The 24284-nt window shown below is 42.7% G+C and overlaps 1 long non-coding RNA gene across 1 annotated transcript; it reads right to left on the bottom strand.

The window, feature by feature from the left end:
- Positions 1 to 11898: 11898 nt before the first annotated feature.
- On the bottom strand, positions 11899 to 17131 carry LOC138421674 (uncharacterized). The gene is made up of 3 exons (XR_011249591.1): positions 17062 to 17131; positions 13013 to 13167; positions 11899 to 12502 (listed from the first exon to the last, which is right to left on the bottom strand). It is a non-coding gene; the product is annotated as an uncharacterized lncRNA (long non-coding RNA).
- Between the last annotated feature and the right edge of the window lie 7153 nt (positions 17132 to 24284).

Here is a 24284-nt window from a genome sequence, read left to right on the forward strand (position 1 = left end):
GCCTTCATTCAGGAAGGGGTGGGGAGGGGTTCAGCAGCCAATGGTCTGAAATGGCACCGTGTAAGTGTTGTGAGGGTCCACTTCAGTGAGAACGGGAACTTATTGTTTTGTATCCTTAGGAATGTTCTGTAGTATCCAGTTCTTGGAAGCCTCAGATTCTAGTTAATGGTGTCTGCTGACTCTCTGTCAGGACAGACTACTTTCTACTGTGCTTTGTAATTTTTGTCTGTGAACTGATCAGCAGTAGGGATTTATGAGTGTGGTAGTCAGTCATGTGCACCCCAAGTTATGAAAGTGTTTCTGCCAAGTGCCTCAGGGGATTACTCAGTCCAGGACTGCTTTTTTTAAAACTTTAATTTCTCAGTTGGAGTTTTATCATGAAATTAGTATAAACTTAGACTCATGCTCACCCAAGCACAGGTCTGGGGATTTTTCATGAAAAATTTCTGACTGCTCTGAACTACAAAGCATTCAGTTGAAGCCTTTCTTGTCCCCTTCCCAAGATTATTTCCCAACTCTCTTCCTCAGAGGTAACTGGTATTCTGAAAATGGTTTGTATCCTTCTCATTCATGTGTTTACACTTTTGTTCTTGTTGTTTAATCACTAAGTTATGCCCAACTCTTTTGCAACCCTGTGGATTGTAGTCCACCAGGCTCCTCTGTTCCTCAGATTTCCCAGTCAAGAATACTGCAGTGGGTTGCCATTTTTCTCTTCAGCAAATCTTCCTGACCCAGGGATAGAACCTGTGTCTCCTGCATTGGCAGGCAGATACTTTACCACTGAGACATCAGGGGAGCCATTTACACTTTTACTGTGTGTCTAAAAATAGTCAATAGTATTGATCTGTAGTTTAAAATTTATAATAATGGCATCATATTGTAGTTATTCACTGCAACTTCTTTTTCTCTCAGTAAACATATTTTCAAGATTTAAATATGCTGATAAGGGCTTCACTGGTGGCTCAGTGGGGGAGACCTCCACCAATGCAGAAGACAGGTTTGATCTCTGGTCCAGGAGGAACCCACATGCTGCAAAGCAACTAAGCCCATGCACCACAACTACTGAGCCTGTGATCTAGAGTCTGGGAGGCACCGCTACTGAAGCCCGTGTGCCCTCGAGTCTGTGCTCCGCAACAAGAGGAGCCACTGCAATGAGAAGCCTGTATGCAACTAGACTAGACCCCTGTTGCCACACCAGAGAAAAGCCCACCCAGCAATGAAGACCTGAGACTGCCAAAAATAAATAGACAAATAAAATTAAAAATTAAATTGAAAGATTTTAAAGCTGCTGATAAAGATCAAATTTTTTGTTTTAATTGCTATATAGTAATCTACTTTAAATAAAATTTCAAAAATTCAACACTTTTCCATTTTTCTATTAATGAAAAAAATTAAGGTTGTTTCTAATTCAATTATTGTTGCATGAATATTCTTTGTTCATTTTCATGGATGTGTACTTGGGCTACATATTTGATATGGAATTACTGGGTCATAGGATCTGGCTATCTTTATTAAGTACTAATAAATTGCTCTCCTAAATGGTTATGCCGATTTAAAGTCATAAGCATTTTGATAGAAAATGTGATGTTGGCTTTTCAATATTTAAGTCAAAACTTGATTTTGTTAGATCTTTTACTTTTTCCATATGACAGATAGAAAATGTTATCTCATTGCAGTTTTAATTTGCTGTTAGAAGATTATCATGCGGTTGACCTTTATTTCATAATTACCAGCTTTTCAGGTTTCTTCTGTGAAGTATTCCATTTTCTACTATGATTTAATCTGTCCTCTGTTGATTTATAAGGAAGTTTTATATTTTCTGGATGTAATCCTTTGTCAGCTCTGTGAATTTTAAGCTCTGTTTTCTTCCAGTCCGTGGCTTGGAAATCTTCCTTAGAGTCCTAAGAAAACTTTACTCGGTTGAGATGTCTGGAGTCTGTATGTTCAAATGTCTTATTCATGCTTTTTCACCTTACTGCAGTGTGTCATGGACACCATATGAGTAGGTGATATTTCCATGTTCCTTGGGCAGTAGACACTGCTCTTGAGCTGAATTCATTTTTCTCATCACCTTGTGTCTGTGGGACTCTTGGCTACCAGTAGGACCCAGGTCACCCTAGACTGGTCACTGTAAACTCCTGGAGCCATTTCACCTGATGCCACCAGAGTGAGAGCTTAAAAGACTAGTGACCTAAAGAAATAATAATCTGAGCAATGATTTGCTAGCAGTCAGGAAAAGACTTCCTATAAGCCTTCAATAGATAAGAAGTGATGCTGACAGTCAGGATCACTGAAGAGGAAGCTTTTAATCTGACCTGAAAATCGTATAAGCTATCAGAACCATGGCACAAGGTTTCTGCTACAGCTTGTAATGTTTAACTTAGAGAGAGTGTCACAGAAGCAGGGGAACAATTTGTGTTACAGCTACCCCGCATGAGAGCTATCTCTTGTGTGTGTAAGCTCAGTCACTCAATCATGTCCAACTCTTTGTGACCCCATGGACTCTAGCCCACTAGGCTCCTCTTGTCCGTGGAATTTTCCAGGCAAGAATACTGGAGCAGGTTGCCATCTCCTACTTTGGAAGATCTTCCCGACCAGCTATCTCTTGTTTGTTATTTAAAGAACACTGGAGGGACTTCCCTGGTGGCCCAGTGGTTAAGAATCGCCTGCCAGTGCAGGGGACATGGGTTTGATCCCTGGTCTGGGAAGATCTCACATGCTGAGGAACAACTAAGCCCCTGCACCACAACTACTGAGCCTGAGCTCTAGAGCCAGTGAGCTGCGACTGCTGAGCCCACAGGCCTAGAATCCGAGCTGTGCAACCAGGAAGCCGCTGCAGTGAGAGGACTGCGCACCACAAAGAGCAGCCTCCACCTGCCGCGACTGGAGAAAGCCTGCTCTCAGCAACAAAGATCCAGCACAGCCAATCATAAATAAATAAATAAACAAACACATAGTTTTTTAAAAGTGAAGGAAAAAAAGAATGCTGGAGAGGCTTAGCTGTGTAACCCCAGGCAAGTGTTACCTTCTCTCGAAGGCTCATTGTCTCTATAGACAAAATTAGAAAAAGGGATTTGGTATCTAACATTTTATCATTTTCTTCTGACTAGCTTGGTCCCATGCAATTTCTATCACCAGGAATACTCCTCTGGTTTAGCTGTGAATCTCAAACTTTGGCCACTCAGTTCTATAACGGAAAGGTTTCCACAATGTCTGCATCACAGCTCCAAATAGCCACCTAAAATGCAAATTCTCATCCTTATCATAATTTCCCATGTGATTTTTTTCAGTATACTTCACATTATATGTGAATTTATTTTAATAAACAAAATGATGCATTTGAAATTTAATTTTCAAGTAAGTTGAAGCTCTAGGAAGAGATGTTTATGTTGTGACATTGAATAGCCCCTAGTTCATTTGTAAAAACACCCATGCAGCTGTACTTCCTGCAGCAAAGGTTCCTTCTAGCCATATGTCCTACTACTCTTCAAACACTAACAGAAGACTTCAGTCACATGGTCTCTTTGTTGTGCTTTGAACCTGCCATTCTATTTCTTGCCTAAAGATCTTTACTTATGTCAAGTCACTTTGCAATTTAGCATACTTTATCCTCCTTCTGCTAATTTTTCTGAGAACTAGAAGGCTCTGACTCTTGGATAAGGTTCCTCAAGCCCATGGAGCTTGACCTCAGAGCTCACCGTCTTTTACTGTTGGTTCCTCAATTGAACACATTTACCCTAACTGGACTGCACTTTCCTCAAGGTCAGTCTATGTCTCAGAACTCTCCATCTCTCTTAGACCTCATTAGAACTACATTTTCTAGTAGAAAGCATCTAAGATTTTACATTCTGTGAATGTTTGTAGACAAAGATGAAATCATCCTCATAAAAATAAGAAAAAGGAGGCAGAGGGGAGGAGGAATAGGTCTCAGTCCATTCTCCTGCTGGAACAAAGTACCACAGACTGGGTAACATACAAACACACACACAAACAGAAGGCTTTTTTTCTCACAGTTCTGGAGGCTAAGATGTCCATGTTCAAGGCATCAGCATGGTTATGCTCTGGTCAAGGCCCTCTTCCTGGTTGATAGCTGTCCCTTTCTCGCCATGTCCTCACAGGATGAACAGGGCAAGGAAACTCTGTGAAAACCCCGTGATAGCAGCATTAATCCCAGCCATGATAAGGTCCTCCGAAAGGCCCCACCTACTAATACTACACATTGGGCACCAGGACTTCAGCAGAATCTTGAGGGGATGCCAACACTCCAAGAAGCTAACAGTGAGGGCTGACTATATGCAGGCACCAGGCAAACACAAACACTATACACTCAATCTTTACCATACTGCTCTGAAGTACTAATAGGTATCACTGATACCCACATTCTGTAGATAGGAAAACTGAGGCTTGTAGAGGTTAAATAACTCACCAAATTTCACATCGCTGCGAGAGAGCTAGAATGCTGGTCCCTAACTCCTTGATCAGTTCAGTTGCTCAGTCGTGACCTACTGTTTGCAACCCCATGGACTGCATCACACCAGGCTTCCCTGTCTGTCACCAATCCCCAGAGCTTGCTCAAACTCATGTCTATTGAGTTGGTGATGCCATCCAACCATCGCACCCTCTGTCATCTCTCCTGCCTTCAATCTTTCCCAGCATCAGGGTCTTTTCCAGTGAGTCAGTTCTTCACATCAGGTGGCCAAAGTATTGGAGTTTCAGCATCAGTCCTTCCAATGAATATTCAGGACTGATTTCCTTTAGGATGGACTGGTTTGATCTTCTTGCAGTCCAAGGGACTCTCAAGAGTCTTCTCCAACACCACAGTTTAAAAGCATCAATTCTTCTGTGCTCAGCTTTCTTTATAGTCCAACTCTCACATCCATACATGACTAATGCAAAAACCATAGCTTTGACTAGATGGATCTTTGTTGACAAAGTAATGTCTCTGCTTTTTAATATGCTGTCTAGGTTGATCATAGCTTTCCTTCCAAGGAGCAAGTGTCTTAATTTCATGGCTACAGTCACCATCTGCAGTGATTTTGGAGCCCCCAAAATTAAAGTCTCCCATTGTTTCCATTGTTTCCCCATCTATTTGCCATGAAGTGATGGGATCAGATGCCATGAACTTAGTTTTCTGAATGTTGAGTTTTAAGCCAACTTTTTCATTCTCCTCTTTCATTTTCATCAAGAGGCTCTTTAGTCCTTCACTTTCTGCCATAAGGGTGGTGTCATCTGTGTATCTGAAGTTGTTATTGTTTCTCTTAGAAATCTTGATTCCAGCTTGTGCTTTTAGGAAGCATCCCTATGAATTCCCTGATGGTGAACCTTAAGTTCTTGACTATTAAGGGGAGAAAGAATGGAAACAAAGGTCAGAAGAGTTTAACAAGGTTTGGGGTGATTGGTAAAAGTAGCGATACAAGATATCACCTGGGTTCAGGAGTGGGAGGCAGTGTGCTTTCTAGTAGAAGAAACTAGTACTTTCTAGCAGAAAGTAGGTGATTTCTGCTAGAATTGTCCTAATGAAGTCCAGGAGAGACAGAGAGGTCTGAGGCTCAGACTTGATCTTGAGAAGCATGTGGTCCAGTTAGGGACATGTGAAGAAAAAAATAAATCTAACAATATAGGATGGTGTTTCAGGCTCAAATGGGCATTGCTGAGTGGTAAGAAGGCCCTAGGCATTGGGAGGAGGGCAGAGGAAAGAGCACTGAGAACATAAATTCCCAGAGAACCTATTTCCTTTCTTCTAGTTGACCCCTCACAGAAACCAAACTCTCGCCCAGCCTGTCAGTCTCATACCACGCCTGGCCACAGCAATCATGCCTGCTCAGCATTCCCACAGATGGATATCGTTTTCCAGAATAGAGTGTGGAAAGCGATATTTTTCTTCCTTCATGATAACATCCCCACAATTAGTGGGGGGAAAGCCAGAAACTGATATTTTACAAGGTCACGCTTCATTTTCCCTGGCTTGGTGCAGCTTCATTTCTATGAAGCCAGTGTGAACTCTGGAGGCTGAGCATCTGGTGGAGTCTGTGCCCTCGGAGTCTGTGCCCTCAGATTCTGGTCAGTCTTTCACAGAATCTCCTTAAGTCGAAGAATGTAAAATTGTGCAGAGAAATGCTTTAACATGCAACCAGTCAGTGAGGGTTTGTCAGATCAGCGAAGGCCAATTCTGAGTGTTCCCTGCTGGGTTTCCTTACACCCTGGGACACTCAGATGAACTATCTATTAAGAATATTTTCCCAAGTCATTTGTGTTAGATTATAGGCTATAAACTGCTTATTGTTGCCCTTCTGCCATAAATACAAGGCAATCATTTTTAATGCAAACAGCTGCTGGGCTGGCCTCTCCAAGATGCTCTGCCCAGGGACTCATGTTCGGCTGTTTTCTCTTCACCAAGTGCATTTCTGATTGTTTTTCTGCTCTGTGGCATACCACACATGTGGTAGTATTGGGGATGGGCATGAATTTTCCTTGCAGAGCTCTGTTTGGGCACAGAGTTTCTAAAAATATCCGAAAGGAATTGAAGGTGCAGAGGGGCAATTTAAGTTGTACGAAATCTGATGACTCAAACCCTTATTACAGCCTCTAATTTCTTAAAATGATCTTGGAAGCACCAACCCATTTTTCCTAACCTCCAGCAATAAGATTTGGGGTTTTAGATTATACCTATTGATTCAAAGATTCTTTATGGAGGGTCTGCAATGTACCAGGGCATCATGCTAGATATTGAAGATACAAATGTGAACCAAAATTGACATGGTGCCTGATCCCCTGCCTCTTCCTCTTCCCCTAGCTTTACTGAGGTATAGTGAACAAATAAAGTAAGATATTTAAAGACTATAATGTGGCGATTTGCTATACTGGGTTGGCCAAAAGTTTTGTTTTTTTCGTAAGATGGCTCTAGTAGTGCTTAGTTGTCTTTAACTCCATTTGAAATAATTTTGTTAGATTGTACTGTGACAGCTGTCATACCACTATGCATCTAAAAACAAAAACATCAAAATTGGTGAATTTTTGTGTAACCATTTTAATATTGAAAATGGAAGAAAAAAAGCATTTTCAGCATATTATGCTTTATTATTTCAAGAAAGGTACAAACATAACTGAAATGCAAAAAGAATTTGTGCAATGCCTGGAGAAGGTGCCGCGGCACACTGAACGTGTCCAGAGTGGTGCAAACTTTCATGCTGGATGATGCTCCATGGTCAGGGAGACCAGCTGACGTTGGTGGCGATCAAATCAAGACATTAACTGAGAAAGCTCAATGTTATACCACGTGGGAGATAGCTGACATACTCAAAATATCCAAATGAAGTGCTGAAAATCATTTGTACCAGCTTGGGTATGTTAATCACTTTGATGTTTGGGTTCCACATAAGTTAAGTGAAAGGAACCTTCTTGATGATATTTCTGCATGCGATTCTCTACTTAAATGTAATGAAAATGTTCTACTCTTAAAGCAAACTGTGATGGGCATTGAAAAGGGGATACTGTACAATAATGTGGAATGGAAGAGACAGTGGGGTAAATGAAATGAACAACCACCAACCACACCAAAGTCTCTTCATCCAAAGAGGGTGATGCTGTATAGATGGTGGGATTGGAAGGGAGTCCTCTATTATGAGCCTTCTGGAAAACCAAACAATTCATTCCAACAAGTACTGCTCCCAATTAGACCAACTGAAAGCAGCACTCTATGAAAAGCATCCAGAATTAGGCAACAGAAAATGCTTAATCTTCCATCAGGATGACAGGACTGCATGTTTCTTTGATGACCAGGCAAAAACTGTTACAGCTTCACTGGGAAGTTCTGATTCACCCGCCATCTTCACCAGACATTGCACAATCAGATGTCTATTTACTTCAGTCTTAGCAAAATTCTCTTAATGGAAAAAATTCCAGTTCCCTGGAAAGCACCTGGAACAGTTTTTGCTCAAAAAGATAAAAAGTTTTGGGAAGATGGAATTATGAAGTTGCCTGAAAAATGGCAGAAGGTAGTGGAACAAAATGGTGAATACATTATTCAATAAAGTTCTTGGTGAAAATGAAAAACAGGTCTTTTATTTTTACTTAAAAACTGAAGGAATTTTTGGGCCAACCCAATTCATATACCTTGTGAAAGGGTTTCCCCCATCACGTTAATCAACACATCCATCACCTCACATATTTATCCCCCACACATTTGAAGGGGATGAGAACATTCAGTTCTACTCCCTTAGCAAATTTCAACTATATCAAACGGTGTTATCAACTAGAGTCACCATGTGATGCATTAGCTCTTCAGACTTTATTCATCTTATAGCTAAAAGTTTGTACCCTTTTACCAACTCAGTTTCCTCCACCACCTTCTGAAAACCACTTTCAACTTTCTATGTCAATCCCATTCCTCTCACAGCCTAGTAGGGGAGAGAGACTATCAAATTACTGTATGAATTGTGACCCGAGGTATGAAGGAAACTTAAAGAACTAGAAAAATGCCGAATCTAGTGATTCATGGCAGTTCTTCTAAGAAAGCAGTGCTTGAGTTGATGGTAAAGTAGAGCCAACTCTGCCAGAGAAGCGAGGGAATGAGGATGAGATTTCCAGAAGACATTAGCTCAGCTCAGCTCAGTCGCTCAGTCGTGTCCAACTCTGCGACGCCATGGACTGCAGCACGCCAGGCCTCCCTGTCCATCACCAACCCCCAGAGTTTACTCATATTCATGTCCATTGAGTCGGTGATGCCATCCAACCATCTCATCCTCTGTTGTCCCCTCTCCTCCTGCCTTCAATCTTTCCCAGCCTCAGGGTCTTTACAAATGAGTCAGCTCTTCGCATGAGGTGGCCAAAGTATTGGAGTTTCAGCTTCAGCATCAGTCCTTCCAGTGAATATTCAGGACTAATTTCCTTTAGGATGGACTGGTTGGATCTCCTTGCAGTCCAAGGGACTCTCAAGAGTCTTCTCCAACACCACAGTTCAAAAGCATCAATTCTTCAGCACTCAGCTTTCTTCACGGTCCAACTCTCACATCCATACATGACCACTGGAAAAACCATAGCCTTGACTAGATGGACCTTTGTTGGCAAAGTAATGTCTCTGCTTTTTAATATGCTGTCTAGGTTGGTCATAACTTTTCTTCCAAGGAGTAACTGTCTTTTTATTTCATGGCTGCAGTCACCATCTGCAGTGATTTTAGAGCCCTCCAAAATAAAGTCAGCCACTGTTTCCACTGTTTCCCCATCTATTTCCCATGAAGTGATGGGACCGGATGCCATGATCTTAGTTGTCTGAGTGTTGAGCTTTAAGACAGGAAGATATAAAGGCACAGTAAAGGCAAGGAGGTAGGATGAACATTGAAAGAACTGAATTAAGGCCTGGAAATTACAGCTATAATCACTAAGTTGTTTCTGACTCTTTTCAGCCCCACAGACTGCAGCATGCCAGCCTTTCCTGTCCTTCACTGTCTCCCAGAGTTTGCAAACTTAGTGACTGAACAAAGTTATCATCAATACTTTGCTTAAGTATGGTTCATGGAAACCAGCAGTTTCCTCCTGAGGCCCTAATAGCTGTAGCTTCCAATGGCTTCCTACTGGTCTCAGGATGGAGCCCAAGCTCCTCTTCACAAGGCCCCCACAGTCTTGCTGGACTTGACCCCTGCCCCCTCTCAGCTGCACAGTGCTGTTTGTCTCCCTCTCTGTATCGGGTGCCCAGGCCTTAACTCAGTTCTTTTAATGCTCATCCTACCTCCTCACTTTAATGTGCCTTTATGTTCCTGGAAATCTCGTCCTCATTGCCTCCCTTCCCTAGCAGAGTTGACCCCAGTTTACCATCAGCTCAAATTGGGGCTTCCCTGATAGCTCAATTGCTAAAGAATCTGTCTGCAATGCAGAAGACCCTTGTTCGATTCCTGGGTCAGGAAGATCCCCTGGGAAATGATAGATCCCCTGGGAAATGAATGGGTTACCCACTCCAGTATTCTTGGGCTTCCCTTGTAGCTCAGCAGGTAAAGAATCTGCCTGCAATGAGGGAGACCTGGGTTCAATCCCTGGGTTGGAAAGATCCCCTGGAGAAGAGACTGGCTTACCCACTTCAGTATTCTGGCCAGGAGAATTCCTTTACAGTCCATGAGGTCGCAGAGTCAGACACAACTGAGCGGCTTTCACTTTCACTTTCATGTCCATTGAATCAATGATGCCATCCAATCATCTCAGCCTCTTCCTCCATTCTCCTCCTGCCCTCAAACTTTCCCAGCATCAGGGTCATTTCTAATGAATCATCTCTTTGCATCAGGTGTAAAGTACTGGAGCTTTAGCTCCAGCACCAGCCCTTCCAATAAATATTCAGGCTTGACTTCCTTTAAGATTGTTCGGTTTGATCTCCTTGCTGTCCAAGAGACTCTCAAGAGTCTTTTCTAGCACCACAATTAGAAACATCAATTCTTCGGCACTCAGCCTTCTTTATGGTCCAACTCTCACATCTGTACATGACTGCTGGAAAAACCATAGCTTTGACTTTACGGACCTTTGTTAGCAAAGAAAAGTCTCTGCATTTTAATATGCTGTCTAGGTTTGTCACAGTTTTTCTCCAAGGAGCAAGAGTCTTTTAATTTTGTGGCTGCAGTAATTTTGGAGACCAAGAAAATAAAATCCGTCACTGTTTCCACTTTTCCCCCATCTATTTGCCATGAAGTGATGGGACTTGATGCCTTGATATTAGTTTTCTGAATGTTGAGTTTTAAGCCAGATTTTTACTCTTCTTTTTCACTCTCATCAAGAGGCTCTTTGGTTCATCTTTCCTTTCTTCCATTAGAGTGGTATCATCTGCATATCTGAGGTTGTTTATATTTTTCCCAGCAATCTTAATTCCACCTTGTGACTCATCCAGCCTGGCATTTTGCATGGTGTAATTACAGACGAAATACTTTAATGGGTTTGGTGGAGTTAAAGGAACCAAGGAAGGGTGTTGAAGTACTCAAGCAAAGCAACATAGAGAAGCCACGATCACTTCCAGGTCCGAGGAGGTAGGGGAGGGAAGTCATCAGAGGCAGAGCCAGGAAGGAGAGTGACCATGCAGGACGACGTGGAAAGTCACAGGAAACAGCAGGAACTGCGGCACTCCAGGGGGAATGCACACTTCAAATGCTCCCAGCTCTTGCTCTCCAGTCCCCTGCTGGGTCCTTCACTGGCTGAACCCCAGTAGGATACAGAAAGTCAAAGAAATCCATTGAGATTAGCAACCCTCTGAAACTAGGTACAAAGAAAGGCAGAGAGAGGGGAAAGTGGAGAATAATAAGCCCTGAAGGCTTTTAGCCTGTGAGTACATAATTAGATTTGTGTTACAAAATAGATTATTCTGATTGCCCTGCAAAGGTCCAGTGGGCACAGATTAAGAGCAAGAGGACCCGTAAAGAGGCGTTAGCAGTAATTAAGAGAATAACAACAACAGTGACCCAAGCCAGAGTGCTGACCACACAGATGGGTAGGAGTGGACACATTTGGAGATTCCTAACCTGGAAGAGCTTGGCCATGACTAGAAGGAACTTCTGCAGCCCTCAGATCACACCCGTCCATTGTAGTGAGATAGCTGAGGCTCTAAAAATATTAGTAGAAGGAACATGAGCCAGAGGCAGAGCTTTTCCCCATCCCCTCCACCACACTGCTCTATCAACATACTCTGCTTGGATCAGACCCTGATCCTTCACTTTTAATCTCCAGGACAAATCCATCCTCTCTAGGGCCCCTAAGGGTCACTGTGGCAATATCCATTCTCAGAACCTTGACTTTACCTACCTGACTGCAGTTTCTCAACTCCATGTTCTTCTTGTTGGGGAGACCTGAACATTAGTGGTGCTGTAGAGCTGAGTTCACCTTGATGCTGGATCAGAGTAAACAAGGGGTGCTAGAGAAGCAAAGCACAGCTTTTTTTCACCTTTATTTCTAACAGCAAACAATTACTGAATGCTCACTCTATGTTGGGCAACATTTAAATCCCACAACCATACATGGAGATGTATATATTATCATTCTTTTACAAATGAGCCAACTGAGGCTCACACAGATTAAACAACTTGCCCAAGATCCACAGCTGGTAGCTGGAAAACACCCAGATTCAAAGCCAGGTCTCCCTGCCTCTGGGCATCTAGGGTCTTAACAATTTACCTCTCACCTACCTGGCACACCTCTCTACTAGGCTCTCTTGTTTATGGTGTTGGGGTTGATAGATTTCAAGGCATCGAAGAGCAGGAACTGGCAAACAGTCACACGGCAGCCCTCAACCCTGTGTGTCCATGCCATTCTTCACATCGAGAGGAGTCACCCAGTTTCCCTCACCTTGAATTTGGGCTGGGCTCAGCGCATTTGTTTTAACCAGCTGAAATCTGGAGTTTCTGTGGCCATATCACAAACAGTCTTTCAGTTTTCTCTTCAGATGCTCCCTCTTAGGAGCCTGCTGCCATGCTTTAAGAAGTCCAAGCCACATGGAGAGGCCACATGTAGACACTTCGGGTGCAGCCTCAGCTGAGCTCTAAGCAGAAAGCCAAAAATAAATGCAACCCAGGTGAGTATGCTTAGATATCAAGACCAGCTGAGTCTTCAGATGACTGTAGTCTGACACACCATCTTACTATATCCACCCATGAGAAATCCAAGCAAAAACCACCACCCAGGTACGCTCAAGAACTATGAGATACAATTCATGCACTATATTAATAAAGTGCATGAAGCCACTTAATTTAGGGGTGGTTTATTATGTATTCATGGATAGTTAGAACAAAGGGTAAGGTCTCTGACCTCATGAAAATAATATTTAGACAAATGGAACATAAGCATACCACACACATTCCCTCTCCCACGGAGCTGTTAATGAGGAGCACCCCCCACCTCTTTCCTGGAAGCTTTCCCTTCTCTGCCAAAATTTGGACCCTCTGGTTCTTGAGCCCAGCCTCCCTCTTAGTCTGCAGGGGTTTCCCTGCCTGGGGATGCCTCAGTGTGCAGTAAGACAATATGGGTGTGTGTCTTGGCTCACAGTCCTTGCCTTCCACTCCCTCCCAGCTTATGGCCATACAGGTTCTCCACCAAAATGAAGTGCGGAGGTGGAACAGATGCTAGGAGCCACAGGACTCAGACGAGAAGGCGGTAAACCACAGGTGAAGTGGAAGACAGCGGGGGCCTTGCAGGAAAGCCTTCATCCTAGAAAAGAAAAAAAAAAATCCGTAAATTATTTTTACCCAGGACTAGATTTAAGTCAGGTTCTAGCAAGTTTTCTCAGTTTCAGCGTTACTGACATTTTGAACTAGATAATTCTTTGTTGTGGGAGCTGTTATGTGCATTCTAGGATGTTTAACAGCATCTCTGACCTCCATGGGCTTCCCAGGTGGTGGTAGTGATAAAGAACACCAGTGCAGGAGACATAGAAATGCAGGTTCGATCCCTGGGTTGGGAAGACCCCCTGGAGGAGGACATGGCAACCCACTCCAGTATTCTTGCCTGGAGAATCCCACAGAGAGAGGAGCCTGGTGGGCTGCAGTCCACAGGGTTGCAAAGAGTCAGACACAGCTGAAACAACTTAGCAGGTGTGCACACTGGCCTCCACCAACCAGATGCTGGTCCTAGTCGACCCCTCCCCGAAGCTGTGGCAACCAAAAACGTCTCTAGACATTGCCACATGTCTTGGGGGTAGGAGTGGTGGGAAATGGCAAAACTGTTCCTGATTGAAAACCACTGCTCCTCCCTTCCTTCTCTGATGAGTTTTTCCTCTTGGATCTGAGAAAACCCCATGACAGCCACAGCTGTCCTTCACCCTGCCAGGTGCCTGATCATTGCAGCACCCCCTCATCTGTCTCCCCCAGGCTCCCCACTCCCTGGTCTTCCCCCCTACCCCTTCCAGATGGCCCTCAAGCTCTACGGTGGGCATCTTATAGACAGGCTGTGGTACTGCAGGCTGAGTCCATCCCATACTCCAGGCTAAGGATACAACCCTAAGCCACGAGGCAGCTGTCCAGTGCACCAGTTAATAGGGGATACTGAAATGTCACTGGAATAAAACTACAGAAGGGAGCTGGTTAACTCAGCTCTCCACACATGACTGCTGACAAAACTGCTGCTGCTAAGTCGCTTCAGTCGTGTCCGACTCTCTGCGACCCCACAGAGGGCAGCCCACCAGGCTCGCCCGTCCCTGGGATTCTCCAGGCAAGAACACTGGAGTGGACTGCCATTTCCTTCTCCAGCTGACAAAACTGGTGAGACCTAAATTAGTCTGGTTGCAATTAAACACTGGGTACTGTTGCTAGTCTATCTCTGCTGATATTTTTGTGGCAAGTACATGCAATTTACATGGACAAGGCCTCACCACTAACTTTGAGACTGGCCCCCCAAAAGTTCCCTTTAACAATCCAGGCTACTGAAATTCTGAAACCAAAAAATTCATGATACTGCATGTACTGTTTCCTGGAGATGATTTATTAGAATAACTTCATTTTTTGGTATTTTTTAATATAAATTTATTTATTTTAATTGGAGGCTAATTACTTTACAATATTGTTTTGGTTTTGTGATACATCGAAATGAATCTGCCATGGGTGCACACATGTTCCCCATCCTGAAGCCCCCTCCCACCTCTCTCCCCATACCATCCCTCTGGGCCATCCCAGTGTACCAGCCCCGAGCACCCTGTCTCATGTATCAAACCTGGACTGGTCATTCGCTTCACATATGACAGTATATATGTTTCAATGCCATTCTCCCAAATCATCCCACCCTTGCCCTCTCCCACAGAGTCCAAAATACTGTTCTATACATCTGTGTCTCTGTTGCTGCCTTGCATAGAGGGTTATCATTACCATCTTTCTAAATTCCATATATATGTGTTAGTATACTGTATTGGTGTTTTTCTTTCTGGCTTACTTCACTCTGTATAATAGGCTCCAATTTCATCCACCTCACTAGAACTGATTCAAATGTATTCTTTTTAATGGCTGAATAATACTCCATAGTGTATATGTACCACAGCTTTCTTATCCATTCATCTGCTGATGGACATCTAGGTTGCTTCCATGTCCTGGCTATTATAAACAGTGTGGCAATGAACATGGGGTACACGTGTCTCTTTCAATTCTGGTTTCCTCAGTGTGTATACCCAGCAGTGGGATTGCTGGGTCATATAGCAGTTCTATTTCCAGTTTTTTAAGGAATCTCCACACTGTTCTCCATAGTGGCTGTATTGGCACAAAGACAGAAAAATAGATCAATGGAACAAAACAGAAAGCCCAGAGATAAATCCACACACATATGGACAGCTTATCTTTGACAAAGGAGGCAAGAATATACAAAAGAGAAAAGACAATCTCTTTAACAAGTGGTGCTGGGAAAACTGGTCAACCGCTTGTAAAGGAATGAAACTAGAACGCTTTCTAACACCATACACAAAAATAAACTCAAAATGGATTAAAGATCTAAACGTAAGACCAGAAACTATTAAACTCTTAGAGGAGAACATAGGCAAAACACTCTCTGACATAAATCACAGCAGGATCCTCTATGACCCACCTCCCAGAATATTGGCAATAAAAGCAAAAATAAACAAATGGGACCTAATTAAAATTAAAAGCTTCTGCATAACAAAGGAAAGTATAAGCAAGGTGAAAAGACAGCCTTCAGAATGGCAGAAAATAATAGCAAATGAAGCAACTGACAAAGAATTAATCTCAAAAATATACAAGCAACTCCTGCAGCTCAATTCCAGAAAAATAAACGACCCAGTCAAAAAGTGGGCCAAAGAACTAAACAGACATTTCTCCAAAAAGACATACAGATGGCTAACAAACACATGAAAAGATGCTCAACATCACTCATTATCAGAGAAATGCAAATCAAAATCACAATGAGGTCCCATTTCACGCCAGTCAGAATGGCTGCTATCCAAAAGTCTACAAGCAATAAATGCTGGAGAGGGTATGGAGAAAAGGGAACCTTCTTACACTGTTGGTGGGAATGCAAACTAGAATAACTTCATTTTATTTTATTTTTTAGATCACCTTATTTTAATTTTATTTTATTTTTTTTTACTTTACACACTGTATTGGTTTTGCCATACATTGACATGAATCCACCACGGGTGTACATGAGTTCCCAACCCTGAACCCCCCTCCCACCACCCTTCCTATATCATCTCTCTGGGTCATCCCAGTGCACCAGCCCCAAGCATCCTGTATCCTGTATCGAACCTAGACTAGTGATTCGTTTCTTACATGATAGTATATATGTTTCAATGCCATTCTCCCAAATCATCCCACCCTCTCCCTCTCCCACAGAGTCCAAAAGCCTGTTCTTTACATCTGTGTCTCTTTTGCTGTCTCGCATACAGGGTTATCGTTACCATCTTTCTAAATTCCATATATATGTGTTAATATACTGTATTGGTGTTTTTCTTTCTGGCTTACTTCACTCTGTATAATAGGCTCCAGTTTCATCCACCTCATTAGAACTGATTCAAATGTATTCTTTTTAATGGCTGAGAATAACTTCATTTTAAAAGTTCAATATGCCTCTCAAGAAACTGTCTAGTTCAGAAAATCCCAAGCGATATGTACATGGAATATAAATCTTTATTTTCAACATAAAAAGCATTTATTTTTATTTTTTCATTCCTACTAAATGTTGAACAGACATGTAAAAACAGGTAGTGTTAAAAGGCTCCCAAATTACTCACCTGGCAAGTTCAAGTCTCTGTCTAACCAGTGTGTGGATGGAAGGTGAAGAAGCAGAAACCCTGAGAAATTATGCTGGAAAATTTTTGACAATAATGGTACTCCCATTTATTTCCATGTAAAATCAGATCTATATAAATCCTCAAAATTACTTTGATGTGAAAATAAAGTAAAAACAAAGCAAGAAACCCTCTGAAATATAAGTCAGGAAATGAGGAGGAACCAATCGTCTTCTATTTGACCCTGGGGTTTTGGGAACGACTAAGTGCTAGTCTTTTTAGCTCCATCAGGTAGGTCCATCTCCTCCTGCTCCAACTGACTCTTCCTGGATTCACTGGTCAGCTACCCTCTTCTGCACCTGAAGCAAGAAAGTACTCACCAGTTGTTGGGTTGGAGAAGACTCCTTGCTGCTGGTGGCCTGTGCGCAGTCACATGTGTTACTCCTGGTCCTGTAAGAAGTAGAGGCCAGGATGGGATTAGACCTGTAAAAGACTTGCTGGGGAAATGTCTGCAGGAGGAACAGAGGAGGAATCCTAGGAGGCAAGGGGAGCCATCAGAGCCCAGCATAGGTCTGATCCGGGGAAGGACAGAGGGAAGGGAGGGAGCTGGGTGGGCAGAGTCTCAGACTGCAGCACACTGCTGGGATAATTTCAGCCAGGCTGATGGGAGTGCAAGAGTCAACTTATCCAATATCTTGCAGGAATGGTCCTGCTTTAGTATTATGCTTGTGTTCAATCAGTGACTGAGATCAGCTCAAGGGAAGAAAAGCCTCAGTAGATGACATGGTGGATTTGGAACATAGTGTCTGGGTCTGTCTATCATTTATGGTCCCTGTGGCAAAGCACAAGTTCTGAATGGTGCATTTTCAAGGCCACTGCAGCCATGGAAGCTCAGTTAAGTAGAAGCTTAGAGAAGAAAAAGAGAGAGGAAAGAAGAGGGATATTAGCAAGGAAGAGAGACCAACGGCCAATTGAACCCAGTTCTACCCAGTGCCCAACTCATACCTCAAATGAGCACTGGGGCTATTTCCAGGCTTCTGAGCTTCCGAGTCCCAGGCCAGCACAATGCCCATCAGGTCAGCTAGAGCATGCTAGACTTGAAAGCAAGCACCATTCAGGTTCCAAACAACCACTTTTCAATTAGAGTTCAGAGATCCAGGCATGACAACACAGGGGACTGTCAACAAGAAAGCATTTTGTCTCCTATGATGATGTAGCATATTGGGCACCTGCTGACCTGGGGAGTTCATCTTTCAGTGTCCTATCCTTTGGCCTTTTCATACCGTTCATGGGGTTCTCAAGGCATGAATTCGGAAGTGGCTGCGACTGCCTTCTCCAGTGGACCACGTTTTGTCAGAATTCTCCACCATGACCCGTCCTCTTCATTGGCCCTGCACGGCATGGCTCGTAGTTTCACTGAGTCACACAAGGCTGTGGTCATGTGATCAGATTGGTTAGTTTTCGGTGATTGTGGTTTCAGTCTGTCTGCCCTCTGATTCCCTGTCTCAGCGCCTACCATTTTACTGGGGTTTCTCTGACCTTGGATGTGGTGTATCACCTCACGGCTGCCACTACTAACCTCGGGCATGGGGTATCTCCTCTTGGCCACTTGCCACTCCAGCGCTGACAGATGAACTCCCCAGGTCAGTAGGTGCCCAATACGCTACTGGGGATCAGTGAAGAAATAACTCCAGAAAGAATGAAGAGATGGAGCCAAAGCAAAAACAACACCCAGTTGTGGATGTGACTGGTGATAGATGCAAGGCCTGATGCTGTAAAGAGCAATACTGCATAGGAACATGGAATGTTAGGTCTGTGAATCAAGGCAAATTGAAAGTGGTCAAAAAGGAGATGGCAAGAGTGAACATCGACATTCTAGGAATCAACGAACTAAAATGGACTGGAATGAATGAATTTAACTCAGATGACCTTTATATCTACTACTCTGGGCAAGAATCCTTTAGAAGAAATGGAGTAGCCATCATAGTCAACAAAAGAGTCTGATGCAGTACTTGGATGCATTCTCAGAAATGACAGAATGATCTCTGTTCATTTCCAGGGCAAACCATTCAATATCACGGTAATCCAAGTCTATGCCCCAACCAGTAATGTTGAAGAAGATGAAGCTGAATGGTTCTCTGAAGACCTACAAGACTTTTTGGAACTAATACCAAAAAAGGATGTCCTTTTCATCACAGGGGACTGGAATGCAAAAGTAGGAAGTCAAGAAACACCTGGAGTAACAGGCAAATTGGGCCTTGGAGTACAGAATGAACCATGGCAAAGGCTAATATAGTTTTGCCAAGAGAACACACTGGTCATAACAAACATCCTCTTCCAACAATACAAGAGAAGACTTTACACATGGTCATCACCAGATGGCCAACACAGAAATCAGATTGATTATATTCTCTGCAGCCAAAGATGGAGAAGCTCTATACAGTCAACAAAAACAAGAAGGGGAGCTGACTGTGGCTCAGATCATGACCTCCTTATTGCCAAATTCAGACTGAAATTGAAGAAAGTAGGGAAAACCACTAGACCATTCAGGTATGACCTCAATCAAATCCCTTACAGTTATACAGTGGAAATGAGAAATAGATTTAAGGGACTAGATCTGATAGACAGAGTGCCTGATGAACTACGGACAGAGGTTCATGACACTGTACAGGAGACAGGTATCAAGACCATCCCCAAGAAAAAGAAATGCAAAAAAGCAAAATGGCTGCCTGAGGAGGCCTTACAAATAGCTGAGAAAAGAAGAGAAACAAAAAGCAAAGGAGAAAAGGAAAGATATACTCATTTGAATGAGTATATTCCAAAGAATAGCTAGGAGAGAAAAGAAAGCCTCCCTCAGTGATCAGTGCAAAGAAATAGAGGAAAACAATAGAATGGGAAGGACTAGAGATCTCTTCAAGAAAATTAAGAGATACCAAGGGAACATTTCATGCAAAGATGGGCACAATAAAGGACAGAAATGGTCTGGACCTAACAGAAGCAGAAGATATTAAGAAGAGGTGGCAAAAATACACAGAAGAACTGTACAAAAAAGATCTTCATGACTCAGATAATCATGATGGTGTGATCATTCACCTAGAGCCAGACATCCTGGAACATGAAGTCAAGTGGGCCTTAGGAAGCGTCACTGTGAACAAGGCTAGTGGAGGTGATGGTATTCCAGTTGAGCTGTTTCAAATCCTAAAAGATGATATGGTGAAAGTGCTGCACTCAATATGTCAGCAAATTTGGAAAACTCAGCAGTGCCCACAGGAAAGTTTTCATTCCAATCCCAAAGAAGGGCAATCCCAAAGAATGCTCAAACTACCACATAATTGCACTCATCTCACATGCTACTAAAGTAATGCTCAAAATTCTTCAAGCCAGGCTTCAGCAATACATGAACCATGAACTTCTAGATATTCAAGCTGGTTTTGGAAAAGGCAGAGGAACCAGAGATCAAATTGCTAACATCTGCTGGGTTATCAAAAAAACACGAGAGTTCCAGAAAACATCTATTTCTGCTTTATTGACTATGCCAACGCCTTTGACTGTGTGGATCACAATAAACTGTGGAAAATTCTGAAAGAGATGGGAATACCAGACCACCTGACCTGCCTCTTGAGAAATCTGTATGCAGGTCAGGAAGCCACAGTTAGAAATGGACATGAAACAACAGATTGGTTCCAAATAGGAAAAGGAGTACGTCAAGGCTGTATACTGTCACCCTACTTATTTAACTTATATGCAGAGTACCTCATGAGAAACACTGGGCTGGATGAAGCACAAGATGGAATCAAGATTCAGTCCAGTTCAGTTCAGTTACCCAGTCATGTGAGGGTGGTGTCATCAAGATTGCTGGGAGAAATATCAATAACCTCAGATATGCAGATGACACCACCCTTATGGCAGAAAGCGAAGAAGAACTAGAGTATCTTGATGAAAGTGAAAGAGGAGTGTGAAAAAGTTGGCTTAAACCTCAACATTCAGAAAATTAAGATCATGACATTTGGTCCCATTACTTCATGGGAAATAGATGGAGAAACAGTGGAAACAGTGGCTGACTTTATTTTCTTCACCTCTAAAATCACTGCAGATGATGACTGCAGCCATGAAATTAAAAGATGCTTACTCCTTGGAAGGAAAGTTATGATCAACCTAGGCAGCATATTAAAAAGCAGAGACACTACCTTGCCAAAAAAGGTCCGTCTCGTCAAGGCTATGGTTTTTCCAGTAGTCATGTATGTATATGAGAGTTGGACTATAAAGAAAGCTGAGCACAGAAGAATTGATGCTTTTGAACTGTGGTGTTGGTGAAGACTCTTGAGAGTCCCTTGGACTGAAAGGAGATCCAACCAGTCTATCCTAAAGGAGATCAGTCCTGAGTAATCATTGGAAGGACTGATGCTGAAGTTAAAACTCCAATACTTTGGCCACTTGATGTGAAGAGCTGACTCATTTGAAAAGACCCTAATGTTGGGAAAGATTGAAGGCAGAAGAAGAAGGAGATGACAGAGGATGAGATGGTTGGATGGTATCACTGACTCAATGGACATGAGTTTGGGTAAACCACTGGAGTTGGTGTTTGACAAGGAAGCCTGGTGTGCTGCAGTTCATGGGGTCTCAAAGAGTTGGACATGACTGAGCGACTGAACTGAACTGAACTGATGATGATGTAACCATCAGCAGGGAAATCTAAGAGCTGGGAAAGATTCCTACCCTTCTACAACTGATACTGTGATATAGCTGAGACAATGCAATTAATTTTTTTTCAGCATTACTGATTGAGGGACTTCCCTGGTGGTCCAACAGTTACAAATCTAGCTCCAATACAGGAGCCGTGGGTTTGATGCCTGATCCAGGAGCTAAGATTCCATTTGCCATTAGGCAGCCAAACCCATGCACCACTGCACACTCTGGAACCTGCATGCCGCATGCCACAACTAAGACCATGCTGTGGTGTGCATGACACAACTAAGAGATGACAACAAAGATATAAATATATATAAAAAAAGGAAAGCCTCCTCCCTGCCTAGTTTCCTCCCTGAAAACATTTTAAAAAGAAAAAAAATACTGATTGAGTACCTATGTGTTGTTAGAAATTGTTCCAGAGGTTAGAACAATTAAGTAGACATATTTGGAGCTGTTCAAGAATGAAGAACTACAAATATGCAGGTATAAACCACAGGGAGTTAGACTTAGATTTGAAATATCTAAATATATTTAAATATCTAAATATCTAAAACATTTTCAATAATTCTGCCACATATCACATTCTGCTGTGTTTCCCAATCTTTTGCTCAAATGGCTGTTGTCCCATGAATCATGTTGTATTCCAATGAGTTATTTATGGATTTATTTCCCCCTGGTAGTTTACAAAATCCCCAAGGACTGGGAACGTGTGTGTTAATTCACTAATTAAAAAAATTTTAATCACTCATATGTTTATTCATCACTCATCACTCACATATTTATTCAACAAAGGCTTTCTGAGTACCTTGTCTGCACCTGCTGCTGGTATCTGGGGAGGCCAAGATAAGTAAGACACGCTATGTGTCCTCCAGGAGCTCAAAGAAAATTAGGGAAAAGATGAGGAGACATTAATACAGCCTTGAATGGTGTATGCTGTTGTTGAGGTATTTACTGAGAAGAGCAGAAGCATCAGGAGGGAATATCCAACTCTGCTGGGGCAATGGGGGTGAAGGAATTCATCACAGACTGGAAGACAAGGGTAACTTGCCCAGGATTTTATCCCTTGTTGCCAGCACACAACAGTTCCTCGATGCAAAATGAATGAATGAATAAATGAAGGTGCATAAACAGAATGTAACTGAGAAACCTTTGTCCTGATCAGCATCTACTGCCCTGCATTTTGGTAGCATCATCTCACTCCTCACTCCAGAAAGGGATCCATGGCCCAGGCCTTGGCAATTAATGAACAGGTTCTGGCCAGTGAATGGCTCAGGAGTGTGGACACAATTGAACTTGGTCCTGCGAGCCTCATCGTAGGACTTGGTTGCGCAGTGGGAGGACAGAATCTCTCTGCTGACCTGTAAGAATGTCAGTCTGGGGACTCTGGGGCATCTTGGTTGAGAGAAATATCCTGGAGAATGAAGTTGCATAGAGGAAGAAGGACTGAGAAATTGAATCCTGATGACATTGTTTTACCTCCTGGGTCCAGAAATACAGTAAGTGGGTCTATCCTTTTCTGTTCTTTGGGTAATCACTAAACTAACGTTTCTGAGAGGAGGTGAGGCCAGTTTAAACCAGTTTGAGTTGGCTTTTCTTTTTTTTTTTTCATTGTTTCAAGACTCAAGAAGTACACATATTTATTCCATTCTCCCTTCTCTAGGCTTATAACTTGCAACCAAATGTGCCTTGACTAACAGAGACAAACAACATCCATAGTATGAATTGCTTCAAAAAGTGTTGAGTTCCTCATTTCCAAAATGGTTCATGAAGAAAATCAAGGTAAGTCTATCAGAACAGGAAATGCTTTATTATTAGTGACCCCTAAGCCACATTTAGTCTTGCTGATTGAAATTTGTGTCTGTTACCTGAAGCAGAGAATGCATGCAAACCAAAGAAAGGCAGGAGTGGACACCGAGAATCTGCACCATCCCATCAATCAGATTGCTCAGCAGGCTTTTCATAAAGGCTTGATACGTTTAACTGAAAGGATCACTTGATGACTATTTATTTTCTCCATTTTTGGTGAGTGACAAGACTGACCTAAATAAGAGAGAACAGACACATCAAAAATTTTGTTACAAAGAATTAACAAGTGTGCAGGTGGGCTCAGAGAAAATGATGTAGCCACTGAGACATGGCAGCTGAGAAAGGTATTTCTCTTTTTCCTCTTGTCCCTACATGCACCATCTAAGAGAGGGATTATTATCAAAGTCTAAAGTCCTTCTAGCTCCTTAACAAACACAAACATCCTTACCACAGCGCCAACCTTGGCAGGAACCAGAGGAGAAAGTGCCCACTGCCCCCACTCCCTGGGGTTTGAGTCAAGAGGTCAAGAAATCTGTGCAACACGTCTGGGGCAGACACGTAATGAGGCAAAGCCTAGAACTGGAGAAGATGTGTTTTATGAAACAGAAATACAAATAAATAGCTGACACCAGAAGACAGACTGTCTCCTGACTGTTTAGAAACCACTGGATTCTGGTTCTATTTATAAGATGACATGTTCCACAGAACCAGTTTTCCCTGTGACTAATCGAGGCCAAAGAACCAACATATTCCAGACACATGTGGAAAGGGATTGAGATATGGGTTCAGGGTTTTGACCTCTTTAATGAACTCATTCTGGCTCTGGGTCAGGACATGTGCAGAGTGTTTTTGAATGTTCCACTCTCAATAACTGGGGGAGACATTGATGCCTAGCCTTCCTCTAGAGTTTCAACCTTTCTCACCTGCCTGTCAGTTTCATCTTTCCATTTTTTTGCCTGCCTGCCTCCACTATCCACTTTTCATTCCCTCTAAGTGTAAGAACATTCCTGACTACCCGAGAAGCATGGATTTTGGTTTCATACTTTGTTAATAACTGGCTATTTAACATCAGGCATCTTATTTAATCCCTGTGGACCCCGGTTTCTTC

This window comes from Ovis canadensis, chromosome 16 (assembly GCF_042477335.2).
Source record: "Ovis canadensis isolate MfBH-ARS-UI-01 breed Bighorn chromosome 16, ARS-UI_OviCan_v2, whole genome shotgun sequence".
NCBI classification, from domain to species: domain Eukaryota; kingdom Metazoa; phylum Chordata; class Mammalia; order Artiodactyla; family Bovidae; genus Ovis; species Ovis canadensis.